Source organism: Schistocerca serialis, chromosome 2, assembly GCF_023864345.2.
Source record: "Schistocerca serialis cubense isolate TAMUIC-IGC-003099 chromosome 2, iqSchSeri2.2, whole genome shotgun sequence".
In the NCBI taxonomy this organism is placed as follows: domain Eukaryota; kingdom Metazoa; phylum Arthropoda; class Insecta; order Orthoptera; family Acrididae; genus Schistocerca; species Schistocerca serialis.
The window spans coordinates 250909106-250922479 of record NC_064639.1 but is presented as its reverse complement, the minus strand read 5'-3'; positions in this window follow the sequence as shown (position 1 = coordinate 250922479).

Sequence of the window (13374 nt, the reverse complement as noted above, 5' to 3'; positions counted from 1 at the left end):
GTGAACCGTGGCGAGCGGTAGCCATTGACCAGAACTATGGAAGGGACTCCGTGGATGAGACGGAGAACCACACCTGCCGATATTGGGGACAGTCAATCCCTTCTTCTCTAAGACAGCCTGCAAGACATGGTGTTCAACTCTGTTAAATGCGTGGTGTAGCTCAACTGCCACGTGGCACGCTGACATGAGCGCCAAGATATCTCTATAAGAGCTTAACGCCGTTTGTATATTACTGACACCTCCCAGACTTGGGTCGGCATGAATGGCATCTTTGACAATAGCGAAGAGGCGAGCTCGAAGAATGCGGGCGAACAGCTTGTAATCCGAATTCAATAACGTCAACGGCCGGAAGTCTTGCGGTCTGCAACCACCGTTCGGTTTCATGCCCTCCACCTCCAAAAATTCGTGGTAGCGGGGGGGGGGGGGGGGGGGACGCGGAATTCCGGATCCAGGAGTTCGCAGCACATCTGCCGCCAAGCTTCTCCCATCAGGTCAGAAAAGGTGCTATAAAATTCAAGCGAAAAACCGTCAGGTCCAGGTGATTTGTTTCTCGCGCCCAGCGAGACGGCCAAGCGCATTTCTTCCCACTTGACGGCCTCCATGAAAGTGGCGTCTCCTTGCACCGTACCCGAAGGTGGCAGGTCGTGCAGCACGTCCTCAATGTCATTGTCACGCCGTTGATCTGCTAGATAGAGAGTGCGGTAATAATCTGTGGGGGCATGAGATATGGTGTTGTGGGTCAGCGCCTTTCCCGTCCGCAGAAATAACTGACGTGATGAGTCGTCTCTTACGGTGTCTCCGTTTTCTGACGATGTGTGCAGTCTCGCTCGAACCCGCGTGCCGTCCAATCTGTCAGCCGTGATCTGCAGAAGCCGTGCCTGTGTCCGGTGGACGGCCATTTCGCGCTCTGTCGAAGGTTGTTGCGACGCTAGTTCCCGCAAGACCGTGTAGTAAAACTCAGAGGTGGATCGGAGTCAAAGCGCCCTTTCTCGTCTATACGCCATGAGCGTGTGGCGAAGAGCTGGTTTGGAGCAGTATGTCCACCACCGTGTCGTGGAATCATAGGTATGACGCCGTCCCTCATATTTGTGCCAGGTATCAGTGACGGCTACACGGCAAGCTTCTTCCCGGAGAATGTTAACGTTAAGAGTCCAAGGTCCTCTACTACGGCTCGTCTGTTGTCGTGACAGAGTCACGGTGCAGATGAAGGCCTGATAGTCTGTGAATGCAGTGGGCCACAGCTCAGCACCGACGGTTGCTGCCCCACCACCTCGGGAGACATAAATCCTGTCCAACCTGATGGCCGAGTGGCTGGTGAAGTGTGTATATCGCACCGGTCATCGTGGATTGGCGCCCATGTATCATGTAAAGCGACATCTCTGACCATAGCGCGAAGGGCTGGACATGGGACATGGTGAGGGATCTGATCCTCAGGGCGTAAGGCGCTGTTTAAGTCCCCACCCACCACCAGGTACTCTGCAGCGCCTTGAAACAAAGGAGCTGCCTCACTGGAGTAATAGAGCGTTCTCTCTCGACGCTTCGCAGTACCAGACGGGGCATACAGATTCACAAGACGGACTGCGCCGATGGCGAGCGCAATCCCTCCCGCTGCTGGAAAAAACTGAATATTTATTTGTTAGATGCCATCACGTAGTAGTATGGCCATACCATCACCACCGTCGGAAGTTGGGTAGACGTAAGACGCGTATCCATAAACATCCAGGGTCAGATCAGGCCGTACCTCTTGAAGAAACACGATATCAATGTCCATCGCCCGAATCATGTCCTTGATTTGATCGTGGAACTAATGCCGTTGACATTGACCGTGCCTATCCGATACACCTGGGTCCTTTGATAGTACCATGACGTATCCTGCACTTTTTTAAGCCAGTATGCGCCACGTCGTCCGTCCGACGGTCTCTGTCACCCACACCGTATGCATTATTGATCGGTTGAGACAAGACGTCCGTCCGACGATCCGCCGGCTGCGGGCATCTGATTGTCACTCGAGTCTGATATCATTCTTTCCATCTCGGACGCCCGGTCACCAAGCTGGAAGTGTGGGACGTTAGGGGACGCATGACGTTCATCCGATGTCTTAGGCGCAGAATCGCCAGGGGGCTCGTCAGTGAGCTGAGCATCGTCAACTTGGCTTCGTTCTTGGGCGGACGTCGCCAGCAGCGAACCAGGAACCGTTGGTGTGAGATCCACATCCCTGGCCGCAGATGGATTTTCCTCATCCTCGTGCAACGTGTAATCATCTCGCGAATCATTTCCTGCAGACAGTCTGCTCTTCTTGCGGAAACGCGAGCCCGTGTCCTGTGGATCACGAAAAACAGTAGGCACCTCCCGCATCTCCGTGTCCGAGCTCGAATCGATTTGCTGATGCTCTCCTTCCTCACATGGCTGGGGTGCAGACGTGGTCGCTGCTGTCAAGCACGGCGACGGTTCTGATGGAGGCTTGGTAGTCGTGAGCGCAGAAACCGGGCCCACGGGGGTCGGCAACTGGAACGGAACAACGTCCGCATTGGACATGTTCCTCGCTGCCTCAACGTATGTAATAGGCAGAGTTGTCGGTTGCGACGTAGGCATCGTGTCTGCACGTGGTATCTGGACGACGTGTCACTTCAGGTATTCAGGGAGTTCATGCCCTTCCTGCACGAGCCCTGAACAAGTCCGCGGTTGACCGTCATAAATGACGATCGCTCGACAGCCACCAACGGTCTCGTACGATGGAATGTGCTTACGCAGTTCGATTCGCACCTGACGCAATCCATTTAGTACAGGATACGTCTCGAACTATGCCACTTTTCTTCCACGTTACTTAGTACTTCCTTGTAAGGCCGCAGCGCGTTCACGACACGCGTGGCCGGAACTTCAAACGGCAGCTCGAAGATTCGTATGTTCTGAACGCCGAGTCCTGCATCGTCGACAGTCACTACACCCACTTTGCCGTCCGAGTAGTGGAAACGATATCTATCGGTGGAACGGCGAAGAAGTCGTTCGCACGCTGCTTCATCAACAAGTTTCAGGTAAACTGTGCTGGAGACGATCGGAATATGTACACCGGTAAGTTCCTGTGAATCGACGTGCCACACTACATGCAGGAAACGCCCTACTTCGTGCGCCTCAGGTCGTGATTACTAGGCAGCGAACGTTACTTTAATCGTGGCCTTTCTATAAGAAAGTGCCATCGTCGCTCGAGGTGATCTGTTTACAGTGCAGTACAACTACCCACGCGAGTAAACAACGGCCCGCTTGCGGAGCGCCGCACAGAGCTCCGCGCATGTCCGCTTCACAACACGGCTGAAAGCCGACTGTTGCCTGGTAGACATAGTGTCCGCCATGAGCCCTGATATCTTGTTCCATGCTTGATTGCATCGACGCAGATAAGCCGCGAATGGTATAGTCATCTGTGCTGCATTTCCCTTGTTCCAAAGTTCACCTGTTGTGGTTGGCATTGGGTCACAACACTGCACCAGTCATTTCTCCATATCCCACATATTTTCGGTTGGCGACAATCTGGCGGACCACGGCAAAAGGCTGACATCCTATGACACCAAGAACGCACGTGTTCGTGCAGCAACGTGTGGTCGTGTATTGTCTTCCTGAAAATTGACGCCTGGGGTGTCGAGCAGCAAGGGTACAGCTACGGGTCGCAGGGTGTCATTTACGGATGTCTCACTGGTCACAGTGCCCTGGACACGCACCAACTGTGATTTGTGGTTGTACCCAATGGCACTCTACACCATAAGGCCTCGAGCTGGTGCTGTACGTCTCGTCACTGTGACGCTGCTCCCCCTTCTACGATCTTCCGAGAACCATTCTGCACACAGCCGTAGCACTGCCGAAACGCTTTGTCCCACAAGAACAGCAATTTCCCGTATGGATGTATCACATTCTCTCATGCCCACAATGCGCCCTCTTTCAAACTCACTGATTTCATGGTACGGTTCGCGATACGTCTGCGAGGCATACTGCATGTCTGCTCTAGTCACGCTGATCCACTACCTTCCGTTTATAGCGACAACAAGAGCCAGTTGAATGTAACGCAGAATGGTGCTCACGGTAAAACAGCGCATGTTCGTTGTCGAGTCTTATGAGAAACGCAGGTCGTGGATAACATGTTTAAGATCGAAAGTATTTTAGCAAAATCATCACCAAAGACTGTAATGCGCAACGCATTGTCAAAATGACTCGAAACGGGCTCTGCAGTGAACAGAAACCGTAACTGTCCCAACGGAATTCAAACGCGAGAAAAGACTGCTCAAGGGAAGAAAATTCTTGAACAAGAGGGATTATCATGCCGAAACATTATCAAGAAGGACTTGCATCTGCATTCTTACAAATTTACTTTAAAGCATCAGTTGAAGGGTTCAGACGAACTTCCGCGTTTAGATTTCTGCTGATGTTTTCTGAGTAATGTGGTATTATAATTTTTGTCATTTTGTCTAAAACTGTCATGGTTAGACCGTGGCTGTGTACAGAGTGTATTTTGCAAATCATGTGAACAGCCGTCTGATGATGAACTTGCCAGTTCGAAACGGGTAACGGCGCTATTTACCTAAATAAATAGCAGTATTAATAGTGGCTGGTTGCTGTCTTCTTCTTTGTAAGAGATTAACCTACATTTCCTTCAAATGAGGCCTGATTCAGGGTATGTGAACCCAATGAACACGTACCTTTATGATTCAAAAAATTCCAACCAGGACCCTGAAGTGCTGTTGCATTAACTCAAAACTGGTGTTTGGTGTGCAGTGTCTGGTGTCCGCATTCCAACAAAATTCTTTCACCAAACTGTTAACGTTAACCGGAATGTCCATAAACGGTTTAATCCACATGTGGATCAGCTCAAAAAAGATGAACGACTGTGTGCATGTTTTCAATAAGGCGGTGCAACAGCTCAAGTCGCCTTCATAACCTTGTCAAGGACGGGTGTATGAGGTGTTCGGTGAGGAAAGGACAATCAGACGAGGCTGTGCAACCCTCTGGCCACCTCTATCATATTATCTATCGCCCTTTGATTTTTACCTATGGTGTAAACTGAAGGGTGAGGTGAACTCAAATAATCCTCGCATACGAATACTAATGCTGCTATTCATCAGGCACAGCTTCTAAGCTTGTCTCACAGTTTGATAAATCGAGCAGAGCGCTGCATCGGCGTCAACACTGATCGTTTCCAAAATCTTCTATTATGTTCATTAACAAAGGCCAGTCTTATAGTAAACATTTTCTTGTTTTGTTTTTCCTACCCTGTACAAGTCATTGATGGTTGCAAAGCCAGACGCTCAACAGATGGCGACAGTTTTTTTCAAAATTAAATAGAATAAAGAAAACGAAGCACTTGAGTCATTTAATACAGAAAAATCCGTAAAAACCACTGGAAAAAATTTGCACATCAACTTTATAGGTGCCGTGGGGGACGTCGAAAAATGATAAATAGATACTGATGATACACTGGTAAGAATAGAAAACATATCGCTTTATTTTTTGCAAATTTCGGTGTGATTTTTTGCCTAATCGATGTTTCGTTTTGAAAAATTCGGTGTAATTTTCCAACGGCTTATTTCTGAAGTATGATCTTTGTTTTTGTTGTATTTCACTGTCCTTTAGTTCTCTCCTGAATATTAAAACACACTTATCAGTTACGCTATATTTATAGACATCACACATGTCATTTATTTCATTTATTGAAAAAAAGAAATCTCCGTATTAAACTCCTTAAATCTAATCCACAACTCAACAAATAACTCTGAAACCACAGAATGTCCAACTTCTGAAGAGATTTGTACCTCTTCAGAAAGTCTACACTGCAAGACCTACATCTCCAGGTGAACATAACGAGCTGCCTCCCATGTCATCATTAATATTCGTCATAATCATCCTAGGATTGATGCGAGAATCTAGGGCTATGGACACAGAACTGCAAGGATCTTTGGGCATGGAGACTGACGGCCTAGTTTGAAGGCATAAACTAGCGATTTTCAATATTTTCACGATGCCTGCCTTTTTTCGAAAGTTACCTAGTTTCAACACTAAACATTCCTTTTTGCATAGTATTCGTCTTCAAACCTGTAACACAGGCAACAGTTTTATGCGTCGACATCACGTTTCGCAACACTAGGCACAAACTGTACCAGAGCCAAAGTTCCGTTTTGGTGGTTTTCGTACTTATGTTTGCGTACAACAAAAATATGCAGTTTAATTTATGTACCTCATTGCTCGTCTCTCCTAAAATCGTGTCGTTTTTGCAACAATTTATTACATAGAAGGGTTGGGAAATTTGACATCGACAAGTAAAACTATTACGGTCTGACATGATATTTACGACGTTAGTTCTTTACGAGGGAAAGAACGGTTTTGTTATTGTTATATGCATACTTTAGCCCTGACAAAAACGTTAAGATCCCGTTTCAACACTAAATATCAGCTGCCTATATTAGTAACCTGCTGCCTACTCTTTTGCGTCCGTAAACGGGAAAGGGAAAAATTCCATATTTAACGACATCTGATTTCCCGTTATTCGGTAAAAATTCATATTTCATGTTATTTCTGGCCTTATTTTCTACATCAAATTTTCCCATCCCCATTCATAACTATGAAGATATATTCTCCTGCTTTTTTAGAGTCGACATCCAGTCACATTAAGAGTTGCTAATTGGCACCGAGATGGTGGCTACCGTTAAATACAATTCTTTTAACGCTTTCACTCTCTAGGGGAGGTTGGCCATTAGAAGAGTGCCTAAAGAATTAACGTTCCAGGGTGGTCTTTCCAGAACTGCCACAAAAGACACGCGTTGGCCATGGAATGTAATGGCGTTTTATTCCGCCGATAGGTTTCTTTATTAGTCGAGGTTTTAAATTCCTTCAAAAGCGAGGTGTGGCTCTCGCCTGCTCACCTTTTGGACTGCCAAGAAGATATCAACAAGCACTTCCACGGTAGGTGTACACAGTCTCTGAACTACATGAACCAACAGTTTAGGCACAACGAGTGTCAAGGCCTAAGAAGTATAGACGAGACTGTCGGTATTCAGCGAGAAAACCGTTTGAAGATCTTGTTGCTCGCTCATTGTGACAACTTGACTAACAAATATTATGCCGGCTGTTGCGGCCGAGCGGTTCTAAGCGCTATAGTCTGGAACCGCACGACTCAGAGCCATTTAGACCATTTTTTTGAACAAATATTATAATGATAGCTGGAAGGCATGGCTATAACTGGATTTGAGAGTCATCCGAGCTGCCAAGGCTAAAAGATAACGCCAAAAGTTGTACTGCTGCTGCAGCATCACTTAACAGGAACTCTGTTTCCTTCATCTCCACTTTCTTCTATATTTCATTATTTTGTGTGTGATTTTCTTCCTGGATTGCCACTCCAATAACCTGTACAAGTTGAACTGTTTTCATGCAAGTGGTAAGATTGGACTGAGAAAAGGTTGGAAATTTGTACGGGCGCTGATAACCGCACAGTTGAGCGCCCCACAATCCAAACATCATCAACTTAATTTCTATTAGAGTCTTGTTCTTAATTTCAGTGATTAAGTGAGAGGCTAAAATTAGTTATTCCAGCAAAGACTAGAGGAAGTTTATTCCTGGGTCACGATCGGAACAGGAAGCTGGGAGACAGATGCCCATTTTAGCATAGAGCAGATAGTGTTGCACCGATACTCAGGTATTGCTCGATACTGCACGTCAGTTTAAGACTCGAAGCAGACAGGAGTGACATAGGAAATAGAGAACGTTCAAAGAACACAAGAGCCTTACTGCATGGGTTCTTTTAGTAAGCACGATAACGATCATCTAAAATCAGTGGCAGACGCTACAAGAGAGGAGTCGTGCGTCCAGGTGGGGTTTGTTATTAAAACCCCGAGAGCACATGTTCCTAGAAGAGTCAACCGATGAATTGCTTCCGTCCAAACACATCTCGCGAAAACACCATGAAGGCACACGTTCCGTTTACATTAATGTGACCACTGCCTATATTCGATGTCTATGTGCAATAATCACTCACAGACGGTAGATGGCAGCACTATCAGTGGAGAGTATCTAAAGCCTGTCGAGGGAGACGCCCAAAACGGTAGAGTCATTGTCGTAACGCGAAAACGAAACGATTTATCTGACGTCCAAGAGGATATGATCAATAGCTTTCGGGCCAAGGCTGGAAGCATTTTCGAAACAGTTGAGTCTGGAAACTGTTCGCATGCCGCCATATTACAGTACACGGTGCTGTTCAAAACCTGCACCGTGGCAGCTGTGGCGCAGCATGGGCCATAGATGACAGGGTGAATAACGGCTGAGGAGATGTATGTGGGGCGAACAGACATGCTACGTTGAGCATTTGAGCACGCAGATGAACCGAGCGTCTGCCAACAGTGTCTCCCCAACGACTGTTCAGCTAACGTTTCTGCTTATGGGCCTCCTCATCAGACGTCTGCTTAATGCACCCATGCTGATTGCTGTTCGCCGGCGATGAAGAATGGAATTTGCACGCTAAAAACCAACTGGACATCCACAGACGGGCGACAGGTGGCCTTCTCAGATGAATCGCATTTTGTGCTCCATCGCACGGTTTGCCTTTGGCGTGCACGGCGAGAAACATCTGAAATTAGACACCCCACTACAATCGTCGGAAGGGTCGAACCCAGAGATGGGTGCGTTGTGGTCTGGAGAATGTTTTCGTGGCATTCCGTGGGTGATCTCGTCATTCTGGAAGGCACAATGGATCAATCCAAGTATGCGTCTACCCTTGTGAACCATATTCTGGCTTTTCACAAGCAGTCACATTAATGTGACTGGACAGTATATAGGTAAGGACTTTCTGAAGGTAAGAGATGAATATTTCTTTATTTACGAACGATAGGTTTCGACGCATTTTGCTGTCATCTTCAGGTCTTCAAAAATTATTATCATAAAATGTGTTCATCTTGAGTTGGAACCTCACGCCAAATTGTCATGTAGATAAAATGCAGCACACGACAACTTGCCGTGAGTTTCCAACTCAGAATTGACCTAGTAGATAGTGTCGGAAGTTACATGCGGCTTTTCGCGAATGATGCTGTAGTATACAGAGAAGTTGCAGCATTAGAAGATTGCAGCGAAATGCAGGAAGATCTGCAGCGGATAGGCACTTGGTGCAGGGACTGGCAAATGACCCTTAAGATAGACAAATGTAATGTATTTCGAAAACCTAGAAAGAAGGATCCTTTATTGTATGATCATATGATAGCAGAACAAACACTGGTAGCAGTTACTTCTATAAAATATCTGGGAGTATGCGTACGGAAGGATTTGAAGTGGAATGATCATATAAAATTATTTGTTGGTGAGGCGGGTGCCAGGTTGAGATTCATTGGGAGAGTCCTTAGAAAATGTAGTCCATCAACAAAGGAGGTGGCTTACAAAACACTCGTTCGATCGATACTTGAGTATTGCTCATCGGTGTGGGATCCGTACCAGGTCGGGTTGACAGAGGAGATAGAGAAGATCCAAAGAAGAGCGGCGCGTTTCGTCACAGGATTATTTGGTAAGCGTGATAGCGTTACGGAGATGCTTACCAAGTGGCATACTCTGCAAGAGAGGTGCTCTGCATCGCGGTGTACCTTGCAGTCCAGGCTAGCACCTAAACTGCAGAACGTGTTGGTATTCTCAATCCACCTAAGAAACAAGTAAAATGATCGACATTAAGTATTTCTAAGAATAAAATGATCCAGAATGTGTACAAGACGGGATGTGATTCACATCCAACAGCAATAACAAAAGAAATTGTTTCTAAAGCTGCACGTTCCATTAGGGTTAACTGCTCGTCCGTATAATAGAGTGCTTCGCGAACGTTTAGCTAATCTCTCCTTGAAATCACCAAAGGAGGACAACCACAAAAAAAAAAAAAAAAAAAAAAAATCAAAATCTTGAGGAGTTCGACAGAGACGCCATGAGGAAGATAGTGCACCAGTTATTCTTTCGCAATGAGCTGCCTACCATAGATGGAGTCCCTGCTTCCATTAAAGAATATCCTGGTTTGCCAGGCTTCAGAAAAACAACATTTCACTCTTTACTGAAGGAAATAAATATCAGGTACGTCAGTCGCGGACGTAAAAGTATCCTGATCGACAAAGAAGAGATCATTCTACGGAAAAGGCGTTATTTAAGGACAATAAAGTCAGCACGCCAGGAAAGTATGAAAATTTATTACTTTGATGAGATCTGGCTAAATACAGGCCATAGCGGAATAAAATATGGATAGCTGATTCAGTATAATTAGCTATGGAAGCCTTTCTGTCTGAATTGTCTACAGAAAACAAAGCGCCATCTGGGAAAGGAAAATGATTAATAATAACACATGTTGGGAGCCAGGAAGTCGAAAAAGGCCGGTGACAATCACGAAGAAATAAATGCCATGTCTTTTGGAATCTTGGTTTTCCAAAGTTCTTCCTCGCCTTGAGAAGCACTGGGTTATTGCGTGCGATAATGCGCTATAGCACTCCTGAACACCGGAAAAAATTCTGAGCACAGGCTCCAATAAACAGGAACAAACTGGCTTTCGACCAAAAAAAAATCCCTTTGAAACAATGTTGAGGCAAGAACTACGGGCTATCTCCGAGAAATATAATGCGTATGTTGTAGACGCTATGCCAAGTTCAGTAAATAAAACAGTTTTAAGAACGTTACCATAGCTCTGTGAACTGAACCCTATTGAGTTTTTCTTGATACAGATTGAGAACTGTGTTGCAGCAAGGAATGAAACCTTCAAACTGGATGAAGCAACCACTGAAGTAACGAGGGATGTGTGGCAAAAATGTGTGCAGCATGTTCAAAAAACTGAAAAACCAATATGGGTCATGTATAACATTGCAGAAGCTCAGGAAGAGAGTTCAGTTGTTAACGTGAATAGCAAATGGTTGAAATGGCTGTGAGCACTATGGGACTTAACTTTTGGGGTCATCAGTCCCCTAGAACTTAGAACTACTGAAACCTAACTAACCTAAGGACATCACACACATCCACGCCCGAGGCAGGATTCGAACCTGCGATCGGAGCGGTCGCGCGGTTCCATACTGTAGCGCCTAGGACCGCTCGGCCACCCCGGCCGGGAACGTGAATAGCAGTATCAGCAGTTCATATGACCCCTCAGACGAATGGTTATTGTGCTTGTGCCGGAAAAAAATAAATAGCTCGTCCGATAAAATTACTGGTGAGTAGTTTTATTTACTTATTAGATTTTTTTTCCAAATCCAACAAAACCACTTGTGTGACAGGGAGCAGGTGTCACAGGGAGCAGGAAAGAATGACTGCGTTAAGTGTGCGCATAGCTATAGATTTTATTCTTGTTTTTGTTCGTCATTTCTGAAGTGTTACGCATGCTAAGCGCCTTGCTGTCGAGATACCTCGCCTTCCGTTTGTTCATTCCCCGGAGAACAAGATCTCTGGTGGTTCGCTACCTTTCTGCCCAGCTTGTCATATTGTTTACCCTCACTGTCTCGATTCGGCGAATGGAGTATAGACAAATGTATTTCCGAAATTTCATTACTCTACATTAATTACTTCTTGGTGCTGTGATTTTTTTTCCGTTAGTGTATGAAAGTATGAAACTGAGAAGTGCGAGGTCTAGTTTTTGTAAAAAAAATTATTGCTTGAAGGTAATCAGTGTAATTAAGACAAAATTGATTAGTGATTTGAGGGAAATAATTTGAATATTTCACTATTAGAAATTCATGCATTCTGGATAAAACTTGAAAATAAAAAAAAGAAACTGAAAAGGAAAAGATGTGGCCAAATGTTATGTCTGGCAGTAAGAAGTAAAGTGGATTAGTGAAATTTTGATGTTTCTTTGAACTTTAAATCCTCAAACGACACCTTATTTGCTGTACATGTTTTCGAGCACCATTCACACGCACGCCAACTGCTTCTCTAATTTCTTTTATATCTTACAGAAACGTCAAATATTTGTCTAATCTGCTATATATCTTACTTTTAGACAAATTATTCCACGACACTTTTGACTAATTTTTCAGTTACATTTTATGTATTTCGTTTATGGATGAGGGGCTATTTGAGTGGTCAGGTAAATGGGAGATCCGTAGTCCATTAAAGATGTCATATTTGACACTGATAAACGTTTAAAATTTCTTACGTGCGACAGAAAAATTCCCCATTGTCCACCATAGGTTAGCGAAAGCGGCACCATAACTTTGTGAAAATACTCTGTTGGCTGCCTCACCCTTTGTGTGAGAACATGCGAGGCCTGACAGTACTCGCCCGGCGGTAGGACTGAGAAAGGCCGCCTCCCGTGCGTGCCCTTTGGTCGTCAGAATACGGCTGGAGTGTGTGCGAACACGGGGCCCGGTGGCAGTGGTGGGGCGGTGTTGCGCGGCCGCAGCACGCGCCTGCCTCTCTGTGTAGCGGCGAGGCCTGCCCACCTGCCGCGGGGCAGCGTGTAACCTGCGCGCCGCGCCGCCCCATGAATAAAACATGGGCCAGCCGGCCGGCCGACCGTGGTCCCAACTGGCTGTGCGCCGCGGGCCGCGTGAACTACCGGCCAGGCAGCCGCAGCCGGCGGTAGCCACCAGCCAGCAGCCAGCAGCCAGCGGCTAGCGGCCACCTGCGCTGAGACACGCCCACTCCCGCGGCGTCCGCTGACAGTGCTCGTGGCTGTGTCATCCGAGGTGCCTCGTTTACACCGCGGCGAATGGGACTGAAGACGTGCGAAAGACCCTCCGCAGAACAATTCACCAGTGTTCGTGCAAAACCTAGTAAGTTATGGTGTGTGGCTGAGCGTACTTTGCATACCATTTTTACTACCTCCTCTGCTGTTCCAGTCGTGAATGATGTGCGGAAAGACTGCTTTTTGGTAAGCCTCCGTGAGAGCTCTAATCTAATTATACATGACGTAGTAAATCGCCGAAACTGGTAGCCAAATAAAATAATAGCGTGGAAGTTAGACGTCTGAAGGGTGTTTGATTTGACAGCTTGTACCCAATAACCCAGTCTCGCAACGATCTCTGAAAAGATGGGCATACAGACACCTAATTATACATTGTCCGATCGATTTTTTTCATGTAGAGAAAACAGAAGGAACGATCTTTTTTGTTTGGAAAAAAACTTTCTGAAGTCAAGATTGCCCGCCCGGTTGGCCGTGCGGTCTAACTCACGGCTTTCCGGGCGGGAAGAAGCGCCTGGTCCCCGGCACGAATCCGCCCGGCGGATGTGTGTCGAGGTCCGGTGAACCGGCCAGTCTCTGGATGGTTTTTAGGCGGTTTTCCATCTGTCTCGGAGAATGCGGCCTGGTTCCCCTTATTCCGCCTCAGTTACACTATGTCGGCGATTGTTGCGCAAACAAGTTCTCCACGTACGCGTACATCACCATTACTCTACCACGCAAAC